Source organism: Myxine glutinosa, chromosome 1 (assembly GCF_964187855.1).
Source record: "Myxine glutinosa chromosome 1, kmMyxGlut1.1, whole genome shotgun sequence".
NCBI lineage: Eukaryota > Metazoa > Chordata > Myxini > Myxiniformes > Myxinidae > Myxine > Myxine glutinosa.
In genome coordinates, this window is record NC_136261.1 from 410,920,360 (window position 1) to 410,939,151 (window position 18,792).

General features: G+C 46.4%; 1 protein-coding gene across 7 annotated transcripts in view; it reads right to left on the bottom strand.

Annotated features, from left to right (window-relative positions):
* LOC137417645 (ankyrin repeat and protein kinase domain-containing protein 1) overlaps positions 1-17,152 on the bottom strand; it is a 92,621-nt gene extending 75,469 nt beyond the window's left edge. For 5 of the 7 annotated variants that reach the window (XR_013621918.1, XR_013621917.1, XR_013621916.1 and 2 more), the window contains exon 1: positions 17,085-17,143. The gene's annotated coding sequence lies outside the window, so the exon portion shown is untranslated. Of the gene's footprint in view, positions 1-17,084 lie in introns of all 7 variants that reach the window. The other 2 variants (XM_068103545.2, XM_078770499.1) reach the window with 2 other exon arrangements.
* Between the last annotated feature and the right edge of the window lie 1,640 nt (positions 17,153-18,792).

Below are 18,792 nucleotides of genomic sequence, written 5' to 3' on the forward strand. Positions count from 1 at the left end.
CCATCTCTCCCTCCCTAGGAGGGACTGATGATGAATTGGAGATGGCAAATTTTGATGAGAGTTGAAAATGGCAAATTTGATTGGTTAGGAGGGAGAGAAGACGAATTTGGTTTATGGGAGGAACGGGGAAGACAGTAGGGACGTTTGTTGATTAGTAAAGTAGATGTTTATGGGTAGTGTTGTGTTTTGTGGATACAGTAAGGGGTAAGGGAGGGGCCATGTAGGTTACCTGGTGGGGGGGGGGGGGGGCGTACGGTAGGAACGTACCTGTCTCACCTGGTTCCCATGTGCCCCCAGTGTGCATCATCTTATATTGCGTGCACTTTTGCGCCCTTACCACCTTACTCACTTGTCTTTTCTTTTGTCTCCCACCTCCGAGGATCTGGCTTTGGGGTAGAGAGAGAGGAGAGAGAGGTGCTGGCTCCGCAGTTGTGGGCCTGCACTTTCGCTGCTTGCTGCTTGGATCGATACACCATATGGACCGCAATGTTTGTGGCCACCCACAATGGACCGCAGTTCTTTTGCGGCCAAGCACCACCCGTGGAAGGACCTATGGGTCAACGTGGCACCTATGCCAAGCAGGTGAACCACTCTTAGTTGGCCCCTGACGGCCACAATACAGAAATGGACGCGGTTGGCGCCTTTCTTGATTTTTTAAAGAAGTAAGAAGGCCAAGTGCACCACATGAAGGCAAGACCAGCGGCAGAACATCGGCCGGCTGCGACACCACCGGTGATTTATAGACACTTTATTGGTGCACCGGATGGTGCTGACTGTACATGATGGGGTGGTGCTTTTCGTGCTGGGAAAGGGTGCTCTGCACGTTATTAAAGGCCGTAGGCCACAGAGCACTCGTGGGTTGGTGTATCGATGCTGGCATGCGTGCGCTCTCTATGCATAACATCTGCATGTGTTCCTCCAAAAACAGGTCCTGGATCGTAGTGTAAATATCAGCGTAGTCTTGTAAATAATGCTCCCTACCGGCTGTATGTTTAGTTTGCGAATTCTTTCCGCAATTCGGTTATCCTGTGGGTGTGTTTCTGAGAGGAGAAGGGTGCAACGTCGCAGGGGGACATATTTACTCATTTGTGAATATCTGTAAAACTGTCGCACTCAGGGTAGAGTTAATAGTAGAGGGAACTACATCTGAGTGCCACACTAAAATAGGTAAAAATTTATCGGGTCGGGACGCCCCGAGGGTAGAGAAGGGTGCAATGTTGCGAATATGGAATTTGGCCTCCATATCCGCTTGTAAATATTCCCTTATTTCCCCAATACTCCCCAACTATCCCCAATCCCCCATTCCCTAGTCCCATTGTCTGTAAACAACACTCTGTAGAACCGACCTTCCCCTTTTTCCCCCATTAAATGTCGTGCCCAGGTCCACCGCATCTCACGTAGACAACTTTCGGACATCTTGCTAGTTATTCTTAGTCTATGTCAGTTAAGGACTCGTTTCCATTAATTCTGACTCTTCGTTGCACCAGAATGTGATTGTATGGCACCAGTAGTGAGTTTAGGACCTTCCCTTACCTCCTCCCATCTTCTTCCCCGAACAACAACAACTACAACAACGGCGCGCGGGGGGAGTGTGCGTCCTCACACCGGCTCGGTTAGCCGCCATGACCATGCGCTCCACGGGGTTACCACGAAGGGGCTCCCTGTCAGCCCCTCGTCAAGGGCGGAGCCGGTAACCCCCCCGCACGCACCCAATGAGAAGCGACGTGCCGATTCCATCTGGGGCGGAGCTAACGAGCCGAGGGCGTGTCACTCCCCGCCGGATATACGCGGCGACTTACCGGATGTGAGGTCAGATGCGCCTGAACTACGGAGAGCAGAGGAAGCCACCGCCACCCCCAGCGCGACGATACCTCCCCGCATCTTTGGACCGGACCGAACCGGGTCGATTCTGCCCTGAGCCCAGGTGCACCTGGAGCCATCGATCCTGCCTTTCCTTGCCATCAATCCCCGTGTGAGTCAGTTTTTGTCCCGTTTATCTGTCGTCTGTTGGGGTTAATATAAGAGTGTGTCTAAGTGCTTGTCTTTCTATGCTGTCCCTCTTGTAGTTGTAATCTAACCTTCCGCCATAATATAACCTCCTCCGGGGGTCTTGAGAACCGTATCCCTGGTGTCGTGTCATTTGAATCCCAGCCGTTGTGTCCTTTTCCTTCATTGACCTAGCGTAGCGCGACTAGTCAACGTTCGAGCATAATCGGGTAAACTGTGCAGACGTGGTCATACCAAACCGCTCGGTAAACTAACATCCACCACCGCGTCTGTAACAATATATATATATATATATATATATGTATATATATATATATATATATATAATATATATACTCGCAAGTACATATATATATATATATATATATATATATATATATAATACATACATATATATATATATATATATATATATATACATACATATATATATATACATACATACATACATACATACATACATACATACATACATACATAGATACATATATATATATATATATATATATAATTATATATATATATATGTACTAGCGAGGTACCTGTGTTATGCACGGGTGGGAAGCCAAAGGCGAACAGACAATATGGAAACGGTGAATGCTAAATCATGGAACCAATAAATTCCACGTTGTTGTACCACCTTTAGTTGAACGTCAGACATGGACAGCCGGTTCGTGAATGACTTGCACAAAAAATGGCGAATGGGAAACGATGAACCAATAAATTCCACATTCCTGTGCCACCTTTAGTTGAACGTCAGACATGGACAGCTGGTTCGTGAATGGCTTGCACAAAAACGGCGAATGGGAAATGATGAACCAATAAATTCCACATTCCTGTGCCACCTTCAGTTGAACGTCAGACATGAACAGCAGGTTAGTGAATGACTTGCATCAAAACGTACCACGTCTAAATGTTGCTTTACCCAGTCAATGGTGAATCTGCATGTGGCGAATCCGCGAATGGCACGATTAGAGAGTAGAAACCCTCACGTCATTACCTCATTCATATTTAACCTCAATATCTCTTTTTTCATTCCAAACAGCATCATCCCAACCATAAATTAATACTACAACAAAATACTGTGTTAAATCACGTTTGTATCGAGATATTATCAAACCAACCCATTGTCGTCATGTGTTCACTTCCGGATTCGGAGCAGGTTCGTATTGAGCCAATTTCAAAATCATTATTTTATTGAGGAATTTATGAAACCTCCTACTTACCTTACAGCATCCGATGGGACCCCAAAACGTTCCACAGAAGGTTTGGTGGGGCTAGCCCCAAAACTGGGGGAGTAGTTTGGGGACGGATGGACAGACGGACAGACACTCCTGTTTTATAATCTATCTATAATTCCAGTAATCTCTGTGTGTATGTGTGTGTGTATGTGTGTATGTCTGTGTGTCTGTGACCGCTGTTTCTCGACAACCACGGGTCCGATATACTTGAAACTTGCCAGGTATATTGCTGGGGACCTGAGGATGGATGTGCCTTTTCAAGGTTTCATATTAATCGGAGAAGTAGTTACCGAGCTATGTCCAAAAAACGATTCAACCAATCAGAGAGCAGCGAGCTATCACGTGTGCCGAACGTGGCGAACAGACTCTGCCTCGGACGGCACATTTGAGAGCGTATTCATTTATTTCACGTTGGCAAACTATATTGGCGCTATGTTGGCGTTAAACTATGTTTTAAAACTAATTAAAACTAATTTGCGATTCATCGTAACTGCGATATGCGACCTTCCGGACAGTCAAATGAGGACGTCACTTCCGGACTTACGGATAGTCATAGTGACGACGTACTGATGCTGAACGTGGCGAGCAGACGCTGCCTCGGACGGCACATTTGAGAGCGTATTCATTTATTTGACGTTGCAATCTGTGTTGATTGTTGTAAGGTACGATCGATTGTAGTACACGTTTATAATAACTCTGCCGATACAGGCCCGATTAACTGCAGCGCCATCCGAGCTGCGGTGTCGGGACGATACATTCATTGTACGGTCACATCACGCACTTACGGGCACGCCCATGGGCCCATGGGCACGCCCATGCATGCATGGGCGAAGACATTTTTGTTTTTTTTTTTGGCAAGGAACGGGCACCCACGTATGGGCACGTCCTAGTATAGATAAACGCAAGTTGCCCAATTGTGTCTGATCAGGGTAAACATCATAACTACAACACATACAGAGCTGAATGATACCTCATTTAAGAGCTCTTGGGTCTGGACAGTGCATGGGGAAGTTTACAAATATTATTATTCATGCAATTTCGAGTTGTATTCATTCTTGTTGCACACGTGGTGTATAGGCTCAGAGTCGTTGGTTTGTACATCCACCGGAACATAAAAAAAATACAACCACAAAGTATTCAGTCAACTCTGTCAATGTACAATTAGCTTTCTGTCTATTTATTTTACTGAGAAACCTATCAGTACAGTTAGTGATTATTATGTCATCAAAGGAAAAATCAGCAAAAAAAACCCCCAATTTTAAATTTTTTTTAGTTAAAACGATTTCTCTTGCCAGCAGAAACTGGAAACTGGGACTCATTAATAATGTTTCCACTTTCTTTTCATGTGCATGTAAAGGCGTACAAAAGAATGCTCTAACAATGCCTTGCGTGAGTGGAAACACGAAGCTTCACGGGTTTTTTTTTTTTTTTTTGTATACAAGATCGAGGCTCGTGAAAGAGCTAACATTAATCACACAAAAAGACAAACCGACACACAAAACACAAAAAACAAGGGGAGCGGCAGACAAGATGGGGAGAGAGGGGGAAGGACACAAAAGAGAGGGGGAAGAGGGGGAAGGACACAAACACAACATTTGAGAGCAGGGACATCGGGAGGACTTGGGGGGAGGTGGGAGAGGATTAAAACATATGAACACTGCAAGGACTCTGGGGTGAATTACCGGGGGTAGAAAAGATCAAGGTTTTCGATGGGGGAAGATAAGAGATGGTGGTGAACAGCTGTTTTAAAGACCTGGAGGGAGGAGTGGGATTGAAGGGAGTGGAGGAGTTTGTTCCAGAGGTGGGAGAAAAGGGGAATGAAAGAGTGAAGGTGAGCAGAGAGCCTAGACTTTGGCAGTTTAACCATAAGAGGGTTGCAGGCAGATCTTGTGCGACCTGAAGGAATATTGGGGGGACAGAGCACAGAGAGAGCTGGGGGAGCAAGGCCGGAGAGGAGTCGGTAGGAGACAGAAAGACCACCAACCTGCCTGTGGTGAGTGAGTGAAAGGCCCTCGGCGTTGACTACATCGCAGGAGATTCCAATGATTCTGAAAGCTTTGGCCTCAACAGCGTGAAGCCGAGCAAGGTGTGAGGCAGGAGCACCAGCCCAGAGGGGGGAACAGTATTCCATTGAGCTGCGGATGAAAGCCTTGTATGTGGTGAAGAGCTCAGGTGTGCCAAGGAAGGACTTCGCACGACGGAGGATGCCCAGTCGGCGACTGGCTTTGGAGGCCAGCTTGGAAATGTGGTTTTCCCAAGAAAGATCATGGCAGATAGTGAGACCCAAAAGCTTGAGCGACAGAACTTCTTGGAGAGGATTGTTGAGAAAGTAGATGGGAGGGTTGTCCAGTCGGTCCTTTCGGAGAGACATTGTAAGAGTGTGAGATTTGTCAGGATTGAAAGACATGTTCCACTTGTTTGACCAGTCTGTGATTTTGTCCAGGTCTGCAGAGAGTGAGGAGGCTGCAGACTGCCGATCTGAGGGATGAGGAATGGAGCGACAGAGAGTAGAGTCGTCAGCAAAGAGATAGAGAGGATTTTCAAGATAGTCAGAGAGATCATTGATGAAGACCAGAAAAAGCACAGGGCCCAGAACACTACCTTGGGGAACTCCAGCCTGAACAGGAAGAGGAGATGAGAGAAACCCATTCAGGGCCACACGTTGACTACGACCAGAGAGGAAGTCCGCCAGCCATGCGTGGAGATTTCCATGGATACCAAAGGAGGAGAGTTTGGAGAGCAGAGCAGGGTGCCAGACCGTATCGAAGGCACGTGAAATGTCAAGGGAGACTGCTCTAATTTCCTGTTTGGCGTTGAGGACCTCCATCCATTGTTGAGAAAGCAGAAGCAGCATGTCCAGAGTAGAGTGACCAGGTCTGAAACCAAATTGATGATCAGAGATCAAGCCATTGGAGAAGAGGAACGATTTAATATCTGAAGCAATGATGGATTCCATGACTTTGCTGATAATTGGGAGAAGGCTGATTGGTCTGTAGTTGCTGGGATCTGTTTTTGCACCTTTTTTGTGCAGAGCGGTGATGTTGGCTGATTTCCAAGCAGATGGCAGATGACCTTGAGCAAAAGAGAGGGTGAAGAGAACAGAAAGAGGGAGTGAAAGAGCAGAAGAACAGGATTTTAGGACCCGTGGGCTGATGCCGTCAGGACCAGTTGCAGAATCAGAGTCGAGGGTTGACAGAAACTTTTCCACCTTGTCAGGAGGAAAGGACACAGAGTCCAGGAGCAGCTGGGTACGACTGGGTATGGTGGGTACAGAGAGGGATGGGTTTGGGACACAAGATTTAGAGGCAAACACAGAGTTGAGGCATTCAGCTTTTTCACGTGCGGAGTCAGCCGTTAAGCCGTTTGAGGTGAGGGAGGGGATGGAGGGGGAACAAACACCAGAAACAGATTTGACCAGATGCCACCAGGATTTGGAAGAGGGAGACAGATAAGAGAGTTCGGTCTTGAGAATGGTGAGATATTGTTTCCTGGCTCTCCTGAGGGTGGACACACACTTGTTTCGGGCTTTGTGAAAGGAAATGAGATTTCCTTCCGTTGGATTTGCTTTCCAGGAGACGAAAGCAAGTTGTTTCAGGGCAACAGCCTCACCACAAGATTCCGTGTACCATGGACGGGAGGAAGGGTATGACAACTGAAGACGAGATGGTATAAATCTGTGCATGAGAGAGAGCAATTTACTTTGAAAGAATTCCCAGGATGAGTTGATGTCAGAGGCGGTAGAGATGGGAGACCAGTCCAGATGATTGATGGCTGCTTGAAGACCGTGCCAGTTGGCCTGAGTGAAATGCCAGACTCGTCGACGCTGAGGAGGCTCTCTGAGAATGGTCAGAGAGATGTCCACTTTGACAAGCACATGATCAGATGAGCCGATTGGAGCAGAAGAAGAGCAGCAGACATTTTCAGGGAAGTTTGTCATAACCAAATCCAGAAGAGAAGATGCTCCGTTGACTGAGATCCGGGTCGGGAAATTGACAGATTGTGTCAGTCCCAGTGAGTCGCAGAAGTCCTTTGCTGAAGAGCCATGGCTGGTGAGAGAGGTACCCACACCCAGCCAACTGGCATGGTGACAATTGAAATCACCACATATGAGGAAGAGAGAGTTGGGATGGGTAGATAGAAGTTGGTCCATATTATCAGACAGTGAGATGTAGATGGAGTCATCGCTGATTGGTGGACGGTACAACACACATATGAACAAAAGGTGGGAGCGAAGGGGAAGCCGTAGCCAAAGGTATTCCTGGGGGTGAGGTGGAGAGAGGGCAGTGGAGGGCGAGTGAGGAAGAGAGTTTTTTATAAAGATAGCAACCCCACCTCCAGGACGAGGCTCAGGTCTATCATACCGGAGGAGGGAGTAACCTGGGAGAGATACCAAGGAATCAGAGACATCATGAAGGAGGAAAGTTTCTGTTAAGCAGATCACGTCTGGTTTATCAGAAGCAACCTGTATGGAGAGATCAGTCAAGTTTGAGCGAAGGCCCCGGATGTTTGAGGTCCATACCGTTAATGAAGAGGAAGGGGGAGCATTGGGTCCAGAACAGGGGGGGGGGAGGGGTAGGGTAAGATGTGGAAGAGGAGGAAGAGGTAGGGAGAGCTGTTGAAGGTGTGTCAGAGATTTCAGAATAGCTTGGAGAAAGGGAAGAATGGGGCGGACAAAAGGTTTGATGGAGATTGGGTGAGGCACAGTGAGGTGTTATTTGAGGAGGAGGAAGAGCAAGGCAGAAGGTTTGGGGAGATGAAGGTGAAAGTTGGAAGGAGGAAGAAGCAGGGAGGATGCTTTGAGGAGGAGGGGTGAGAGGGGAGTCTAGGAGGGGAGGAGCGAGGGAGAGTCTCGGAGGGGAGGGGTGTGGGAGGAGTTTAGGAGGGAGGGGAGGGAAGGGGCAAGGGGGGAGATTTGAAAGGGATGGGTGATGGGGAGGATTTGGAGGGGAGGGGTGAGATTGGATTTTGAAAAGTGTACGATTCATGGGAAACGAACATTTTTTGCAAAATGAGTTTGAGACCTTCGAGTCAAAAATACGTTTGAGGACACTGGAGGAGGGATGGAGTTCTGGATAGTTTATGGAATGTAGAAAGGAGGAACTGTAAGAGATGGTATTATATATATTTTTTGGAATGAATAGATTTGGTGAGCAAGACGAAAGCATCCTTTTGTAGGAAAAGAAGAAAAGGGTGTTATAATATATGAGAGAAAATAGTTGTTCAGGGGAGAGATTATACATTTCTAACCGCGTGATCGCGAACGAAGAACGAACAAACAAAAAGAACAACAAATAAACGAATAAGACCTGGGAAGGAAATATTTTTTTGGGTTTTTTTTTTTTTTTTTTGTGAGTACAGATATTAAACAAGGAGGTACGGGGTGAACGACTGGGACGAAACAGAGAACGAAAATAATTTCAGCGCATTCGACGAATCGCTGAGAGAAAAACAAACCACAAGGTCGGAGACGGTACGGTAGTCTAAGCCTACGAGTACTAGGCCGCAGAATACTCGATACCATTAACCGACGATTGTGTATACATGTACGAAAAATTAGCACCGAAAATTTTCCAAAAGATACGCTATAGGTAGATACACCGAAAGATAGATACAGTCTCGACAAAAACACAATTGAGAAATATCACTTAGCTTCGAAAGCGTGAGCGCATGGAGCAGCTTCGAAAGTGTGAGCGCATGGAGCAGCTTCGAAAAGACCTTCTGGTTGTGTAAAATCTCAGTGTCGCTGGTTTGTACATCTACCAGAAGTAAAAACGATATATAGCGACAAATTATTCCATCAATTCCATCCAAAAAATAATTTCCTTTTTGTCCATTTACTTCACCAAGAAAATTTAATTGTTTTGTAAACTAACAAATTCTCCTACAAACGGAACCTCAGTCTCCTTACTAATGCATACATGCCAAGTTGTAGCAATTGTTGGTAGCAATTGGTAGGGATTCTAAGTGGGTTTTTATTTTATTAGACGTGATCGGAAGTGGTGATACTGTGCGTGCAAACCTGGAGTGTTGTGACGTGGCCTTCGGTGAAGGAAAACTCATGACGTCACAAAGCATTGCATATTGTCTTAATACCAACGGTGGACGTCATATGGTGGGTGGCATCGATGTCTAAGGAGGTATTGTAGTTGTTGTATTACTGTAATATGCTATTATTACTCCTGTTATTACCATAATATGTTATTACCCCTGGGTCTTATGGCTCACCCTGGTAGATGGTAAAAACAAGTCTTGTGTAAGCAGCTAAAACCGTGTCCTGGGTGTTATCACTCGCCCTGTAGATAGGTGCTACATTTCGGCTGTGAAAGAGTAATGTACAAACAAAATACACAAACACTTGAAAACATTTATAAGATAATCCATGGTAAGTTTACCCATAGGTGTAATGATGGGGTAGGGGAGGCGGACGATGCGACCGCTCCGAGCGCGACCATGGATTTGGCGTGAACACGTTGTCATGCTCCATTTTGTTCAATTACAATACAATGGACACCTTGTGAGAGCAAGAGACGTAAGTAACTTTCAAAACCACGTTTTACATTTTAAACCACATGTTACATGTCAATTAAGGGACTTCCGGCTGTGTAACTCCCTTATCTTATGTAATTGTTTTGTGAATCTTCGAACAGACGAGGTTATGCATTTCTGTGATACAGAGATCGCCCATGATAGGCCGGGGGATGGAAGGGAGAGGCTATAATTGGTGGACCGATATTTCGCAATGACGTGATCATGTGCCGATCAGATCCAGATGTCTCGTGCTATACGAGCCCAATTTGTGACCCCAATTTGTGATCCCAATTTGTGATGGCCAGGATCATGTGACAAGTTAGTTATTTAACAATTCCTTGTCCCTCTCTCTTTTACTTTCGATGTATTGGATTAGAATCCCCACTTCCATATCATTTCACCCTCTTTATAGTTTATAATGTGTGCGGCCATCCGAGGATAATTGTTATCAGTGATCTTCCGGTTACTTGTTACATAAATATATAGGAGGAAAATAACATTCTAATCAAGAAAGAAAAATGACTTATTTACTTTTAAAACTTAATTTTTCTATCTTATTACACTTTGTCATATCACATGACTCAATTATGTGATGCTGCTCATCGAATTTGCATATTAATTATGAACTCAAAGCAATACATGAGATTGCCAAGTTTTCCTCATAACTTTTGAAGCATGAATCAAATTCGTTCAGATTCGGTGTGTGTATGTATTTATCATGAACTAACCAACATGTATGGAAACAAAAGGTCTGAAGGTGAATATTGGAAAAATGAAGGTGATGGCAAGTGTTAAAGCATGTGATGAGGTGGAAAGAACTGGGAAGTGGCCGTGTGCTGTGTGCAGGAAGGGTGTCGGAGTGAACCCCATTCAATGTACAAAGTGCGCAGAGTGGGTTCATCAAAAGTGTAGTGGTCTGAGAGTGTCATTAACCAGTGTGGCAGCTACATTGAAGTGTAAGGTGTGCACAGAGGAAGCTGCAGATGGAGGAAATGTTGAGTTGGATCTTGGAGACGGCGTGAAGCTGGAGGGTGTGAAAACATTTTGCTACCGAGGAGACGTGTTGAATGGAGAAGGTGGATCAGACTCTGCAACGGTTGCTAGAGTGAGATGTGCATGGAAGAAGTTTCGGGAACTGAGTGACGTGCTGACGAGGAGGGGAGTGTCGTTGAAGCTGAAGGGAAACGTGTCTGCTGCATGTGTGATAAGTGGTATGATTTATGCGAGCGAGACATGGGTAATGAACGTAAAGCAGCAACGAAGGCTGGAAAGGGTGGAAATGTGAATGGTTCAGTGGATGTGCGGAGTATCGTTGAGAGAGAGAGGAAGACAAATGATGAATTGCGAAAGATGATGGGAATAGAGCCTGTGATGGATGCTGTGAAGAGGAACAGGTTGAGATGGTTTGGTCATGTGTTGAGGAAGGATGAAAGTGACTGGTTGAGAAGAATGATGGAAATTAATGCAGAAGGAAGTAGAGGACGGGGAAGACTTGGCTAAAGGAGGTGGAAGAAGAAATGCGGGCAAGGGGATTAACAAGGGGAGATGTAGAAAATAGGGCAAAATGGAGAAGATTGTCATGCGGACCGCAAGGCTAATCCCCACTCTAGCAGGGAAAATGGCCTTAAAATGCCTGTTGTTGTTGTTGTTGTTGTTGTAACGAACATGCATAGAGGTACCATATTTAAAAATACATTTAACATTTTGTAAAAGTATCTTTACCTCATCATAAATAAGTAAATAAATAAGTTAGGTACTGGATCTCATTGTTAATAGTTCATGACATTTGATGCAGTGAATAGATGAACTGTGCCAAATTTGAAGTACACTTCTCTTCCACTTCAAATTTTATGATGAAAAATTTCCATAAAGATATTGTTGCGGTTGTGAGAAATAAAGATAGCCCCCCTCTTAGTTAGTTGCACCACAACATGTAGCCTCGCTTAGTTCAGTTATTTCTTATTAAATGTAAGCATAGTCTCCTTTCCTGTGTTAGTATGCGTTGATGCAGGTAAGTAAGGGCAGGCCTCATTTGGGCTGGAATGCCATGTGCTAGGGCCTGGAACAACTCTAGGAGGCCTGAGGGAGGAGCCAAAGGGGAGTGGCCGGTAAGCGGCAAGAAGCCAATGGGAGCTACAAGGGAGTGGCCAGCAACGGCGGCCAAGGGAGGGGCTTGGAACATTCTGATGGGACTCTGGGGGGGGGGGGGCTATAAAAACCCTGCCCCGGGCCCCCGAAGGTGTGTGTGGTTGAAGCTCTCTGTCCCGGGATTCTGAAGCGACTCTCTCTGTGATCGAGGCTCTCTGTGATCGAAAGCACGAACTCTCTCTGTAGTCTGCGTTCTGCCCCTGTTATAAGTGCTTTCGAGGACGATCTCTCCCGGGGCCCGAGACTCCAACGATCTCCCTGCCTAGGCTCCCTGCACGTGCCGCAAACATCTCAAGGGACACGCCCAACGAGCTGATCGGGGCGAACGGCACCAACGGCCGCGCTTGAGTGCATTCCCTTCTCTTCCTTCCTTTCCCCGCGTGAGTGAGAGGGCCCTTGTCCGGGGATTAAGTTAAGGATGTTAAGTTTCTGCCCTGTGTCTTTTTGCTTTGGCCATTGTACATAATAATAAACCTGTGTTATTTGCTTCCATTCGGCCATTCAAGTCTTTTCCCACCACTGGCCTCGCATTGTACGAAATAAAACCGCTCGATCAGGTAAGTAAGAATTAACGGCATGAGTCACGTGACACGCAAACCGCTCGGGCGTTTCAGACCAGCGTGACTCGTGCGAGGTTCAGCCCTCGTCTTTGTGGCGGCGTTTGTATAGTATAGAAGGTACTTGGGAATTTGACCAGAGACCCTTCCGCACGCTCGCTATGGGGGCGGCGGCTGGAATTGCTCCGCAATCCGCCCCACAAGTGTAAAGTGGGTAGTTGCCTCGTGGACTCGAAGGCCCAAGGGGTAAAAGGGTTTAACCCCCCTCTGTACATCGACGGGCTCGAGATCCGCAACAATATACAGTCCCGTGGAAAAGTAAGTACACCCCATGTAAAGTTTTGACTTTTTCAACATATTTCAACTCACAGCTATTTGATCTTCATTTCAACAATATTGATAGATAAAGGTGATATAATATAACAAATATCATGAAACATTTACATTTTGTAGTCCATTGTATGATTTAAATAAACATAAATGCAAATTTCGCATGTGGGAAAAGTAAGTACACCCTTGGCTCTAATAGGTGGTATTGCCCCCTTTGGCAGAAACAACCTCAAGTAGGCATTTCCTATAACTGTCTACCAGTCTCTGACATCGACTGGGAGAAATTTTTGTCCACTCCTCCATGCAGAATTCTTTCAGCTGTGCGAAGTTTGAGGGGTTTCTTGCATGCACAGCTCATTTCAAATCCCCCCACAACATCTCGATGGGATTTAGATCCAGGCTTTGACTTGGCCATTCGAGAACCCTCCATTTCTTTCTTTTCAGCCATTCCTTGGTGGATTTACTGGTATGTTTAGGGTCATTGTCATGTTGCAAGGTCCACCTTCGGTTGAGCTTCAACTTTCCGACAGATGGCCTCACATTATCCTCAAGCACCCTCTGGTACAATGAAGAATTCATCGTGGATTCTATGATGGTGAGCTGCCCAGGCCCTGATGCAGCAAAGCTGCCCCAAACCATAATATTTCCACCACAATGCTTTACAGTTGGTATCAGGTTCTTGTGGTCAAATGCTGTCTTTGGTTTTCGCCAAACATGTCTTCTGGTACTGTGGCCAAATAGCTCTCTCTACCTTTGACTCATCTGTCCAGGACACATTGTTCCAGAAGTGCTGGTCTTTGCCTCGGTGTTCATTGGCAAACTTTAGTCTTGCCCTGATGTTCTTTCTGGACAGCAAAGGTTTCCTCCTGGCACACCTCCCATGTAGATCAAATTTGTGCAGCCTCTTTCTAATGGTAGACTCGTGCACTTTGACATCAAGAGTGGCAAGAGCTACCTGTATGTCCCGTGATGACATTCTGGGGTTCTTCGAGACTTCTTTCAGCATCTTGCGGTCTGCTCACGGGCTGAACTTGCTGGGGCGGCCTGGCCTGAACAAGTTAGCAGTTGTTTGGAATATTCTCCACTTGTAGATGATCTTCCGAACAGTCGAATGATTGATTTCAAATTGTTTGGAGATCTTTTTAAATCCCTTCCCAGACTCGTAGGCATCTATAACCTTCTTTCTGAAGGCCTCAGAGAGCTCTTTTGATCTAGGCATGGTGCGCCGCACACTTCAACAACAAAGAGCAAACCAAACTACATGTCTGAGGTTTAAATAAGACAGGTTCCTCCGAGATCCTCTCTAACGATGTTCCAATCATTTGCACCTGAGCTGGTGCACCTGATTCTAATTTTAGGTATTTGAAGCAATGATAAATGTAAGGGTGTACTTACTTTTTCCACATGCGAAATTTGCATTTATGTTTATTTAAATTATAGAATAGACTACAAAATGTAAATGTTTCATGATATTTGTTATATTATATCACCTTTATCTATCAATATTGTTGAAATGAAGGTCAAATAGCTGTATGTTGAAATATGTTCAAAAAGTCAAAACTTTACATGGGGTCTACTTACTTTTTCACGTGACTGTATATTCTGAGATAAACGCGGTTAAAGTTTCGCTCACAATTTATTGGTGTGGAATCACATGCATTTCCAAAAGATACATGGTAATCTTGATTTTTCTTTGCACACAATTTGGCGATGCACTGTACACAATTTGGTGATGCACTGTACACAATTTGTCAATACACTGTACAAAATTTGGTGATGCACTGCAGACAATTTAGCGTTGCAATGGACACAATTTTATGACGTACTCCACACAGTTTGGTGACGCACTGTACACAATTTGTCAATGCAATGTACATACGCAATTTGGCGATGCATTTTACACAATTCGGTGATGCACTGTACACAATTCTGTGATGCACTGTACACAATTTGGAGACGCATTTATTTTATTTTTTTGTATACTGAATCGAGGCTCGTGAAAGAGCTAACATTTATTTCACAAACAAATCAACCAGACAAACAAAATATACAAAAGAGGGAGCGGAAGCCAAGATGGGGAGAGAAGGGGAAGCACACAACCACAACATTTGAGAGCAGGGAGAAGTGTGGGAGGGAGAGGGCTTGGGGGCAGGAGGTGTGGGAAGGGGAGGGGGGGGGGGGATTGAATTTGTTAATACATCTCAGTCACCCGCGACCTCTCTAGCGCGGGTGTCGAACCAGTTCATTTCCGGTGCGGCCGGGCCGAGTATCGACCTGGCCGTGGCCGAAGCCGTTGGTTCCGCCGTAGCACGCTAACGCGTAGGCTCGCGCGTCCCTGGTCCGCCGGGGCTCCGCGGGTGTCCTAGCATTGCACACAATTTGGGGATGCACTGCACACAAATTGGTGATGCACTGTACACAATTTGGTGATGCACTGTATACAATTTGGTGATGCAATGTACACAATTTGGTGATGCACTGTACACAATTTGTCAATGCAATGTACACAATTTGGTGATGCGCTGCACACAATTTTGTGATGCACTGTACACAATTTGTCTGTGCAATGTACACAATTTGGTGACACACTGTACACAATTGAGCGATGTAATGTACACAATTTGGTGATGCACTGTACACAATTTAGGGATGCAATGTACACAATTTGGTGACACACTGTACACAATTTGGTAATGCACTGCACACAATTTTTCAATGTACTGCATACCATTTAGTGATGCATAGTACACAATTCGGTTACGCACTGTACACAATTTGGTTACGTACTGTACATAATTTGGGGACGCACTGTACACAATTTAGCGATGCAATGTACACAATTTGGCGATGCACTGTACACAATTTAGCGATGCAATGTACAAAATTTGGCGATGCACTGTACACAATTTAGCGATGCAATGTACACAATTTGGTGATGCACTGTACACAATTTGGTGACATACAGTACAATAGCACATGTACTGTATGCATGATTGTGAGCTGCGCACGTGCTATAAATAGCCTAAAGGTCGGTGTTGGACTGCTCCAATTGCAGGTAAGGGAATCAGCTTCAAATTGGGAGGGAAAACTTGAAACTTTTTGCTCAAAATTGTGTAGAAATAGCGATGTTTGTAAGCATTGCACGTTGCCAAGTTAACCAAATAAATCCAAATGTACAAAAGTCTTGCTGAATAGTATTGATTTGTTTTTGTATTTTAACATATTTTTTGTGTTGAATTCTGATTCTACACACTGAAGGTTAATTTAGTACAAAAAAAATTTTTTTTATTGCAAATAAGTCACTTGTAATAATAATTGTTTTTCTCGCTTTCCCAGTGGAGTTTCCTTCATCCATGCCCACGTGTATACCCGAGATATGCCATGACGTATGAGGACATGCATGTGAGGGAGATAGTGAAGAAGGCGTTGGCACTCGAGGGGTCTGGACAGAAGGGTAAACGTGGTGAGAGGCCTCAGCGAGTGTGTTGGTTTGGCAGGATGGCCTCGAGGTGCGCACACTCGCCTCCATAAGCTATCGAGACCAGGGTTCAAATCCCGATCCCAGCTATATTCAAACCGTCATCCCATTGTTTCACAGTCGGGGTGATTCATCAATGTGTGTCCCGTCCTTCGGATGGACGTTAACCTGTGTGCCAGCATAATAGTTTGTGGACATTAAAGATCTTTTCTCCTGAAATTCCTGACTATGCCAGTGCCCGTGGGGCGCTATAGTCGACTCTCTGCCCCAAGCGCCACAAACCCAAACTACACCACTGAGTTTATCCAATCGTTTTTATAAATAAATAAATCAACATTACTCTCTCCTTTTCTTTAAGTATCACGAGTGTTTCCATTCCCACTATGCTAGCTAGCGTTTGCCAAGCTGGCCGTTCCGTATCTACGGTTTAATATGGAGTGCTTGCTCGAGTGCTTAAGCCACTTGGCGAGCGCTCGACAAACTGATTGGTAGTGGAGCCCACGTGGGTGCAAACAGCAAATCAAGACTTTCCTTATGCAGTCCGACGTCCCGTTTTTGAATTATTTCAATAAGTGAAAGAATAAACGGTTTCGTTTTGCTCTTCGTCTTTCGATCGCGGTAGTTTAAACTGTAGTTTGTGTAACAATCGGCGCTGCCGATTTAGCGTTCAACGTCATGACGAAACTACAACAGTAATCTCATTATAACTTCAAGTTGTGATGATCAAAACCCGCGTTTCAGTTACAATGATTATAAATAAGCACAGATTGATAAATCGATGGATTATTGCCTCACCTGATATTATCGTTCCAAACCTAAACTTTACTTCCTGCTCGTCCTGAGTTTACTACCACGCCTCCTCCGACGTCAATTGTGAGACACCGCCTCACGCTCATCGTCATGACGTAAAGGATACGAGGTCCAGTGCTCTCATGTTCGCGTTCATGCTTCTCAATTGACGGTCGATGGTGACTTTTTCAATGGTCCGAGAGAAATAAATGTCAAACCAAAATGTTTGTTGTCTACTCTTTTTTTTATCATGTCTCAAAAAGGAGGTAGACCACGAAAACGGTTTGATTGGCCTGGTGGTCCATGTTAGGGGGTCCTGGTGGCAGGAGGGCCAGATTAACCTTTTGTGGGCCAAGCACCAAAAAATTTGGGAAACCTGCAAAAAATTTTTTAGAAAGTCTGAAGATGCAAAGCCCGTCCGTGTCTGTTTGTATTCAGACATCTTCTTCTTCTTCCGGGTGCTCAAAATAACGAAAACAGTTTAAAACTAGAACACCACTCAGTAGAGCGTATACTCCCGCCGTGGGTCAAGTTGGAATAGTACGATTTCACAAAAGTTTGAGGGAGTAGTTCAGTGACAACACAAGACAAGACAACACAAGACAGACACTGCACAGATATATAATGTATATATATATCCGCGTGATGTCGTTGGTTGACTAGATATCAGGTCGGATGATATATAGTATATCAGGTATATAGTATATCAGATATATTAAAGCGCGGCGTTACGCGCGCTGCTTGTGAGCAGGGAGGAAGCGGACAAGCGGTAACATATAAACGTCTTTATTGTAAGACTACACTGTAACACTGAACTCCTCCGGGCTGGTCGCCCGGTGTATATCATGAGGCCACGCCTACCCCTCGGGCGTGGCCACCGCCCACTTGGTGCGTGGAATGTCACCACGCCAGTGGGCTTTTGTGTCCGCCACACGCGCCCCCCCAGAATTCCCGCGCACCTGGAGGGCCAGTTTGCGGGGCAGACGAATGACCCGGCCGAAGCGCCCCCTGGCGATCGGCGGCGTCCGGGGTGCAGGGATGCCAGGTGGGATGCCCCTGGCTGCCCCTGGGATGGGTGCAGGACCGGGGGGCAGCGTGGCGGCAGGGCTGGGCGGTGCCGGGGGTCCGCCCGCAGGAGGGCGGGCCCGACGTGGGGGTCGGGCCACTGGCGGTGGATGGTCCACATCGAGGTGGGCCGGCTTGAGGCGGTCTACCGAAACGCGGTCAGGAGTACCGCCGATGTCCAGGGTGAAGTGCTTCGCCCCGGTCTCCAGCACGCGGAAAGGCCCGTCGTACGGGGGCTGCAGTGGTGTCCGATGGGCATCGTGGCGGACGAAGACGTACTCCGCCGTGCGAAGCTCCGGGGCGACGTGCGTCGGTGGGTGCCCGTGGCATGCCGTTGGCACCGGGGCGAACCTCTGGGCGGTCTCTTGCAGAGCGGAGCGCTGCTGTGCCGCGGACCATGGTGCCGTGGAGTCGGGGAGGAACTCGCCCGGCACCCGCAGCGGTTGCCCGAAAACCAACTCCGCCGCGGATGCGCGCAGGTCCTCCTTGGGCGCCGTCCGGAGGCCCAGCAGGACCCAGGGGAGCCTGTCGACCCAGCCGCCGTCGCGGAGGGTGGCCCGGAGCGCGGCCTTCAATGAGCGGTGAAATCGCTCACACAGGCCGTTAGCCTGGGGGTGGTAGGCCGTGGTTCGGTGCAGCCGGACCCCGA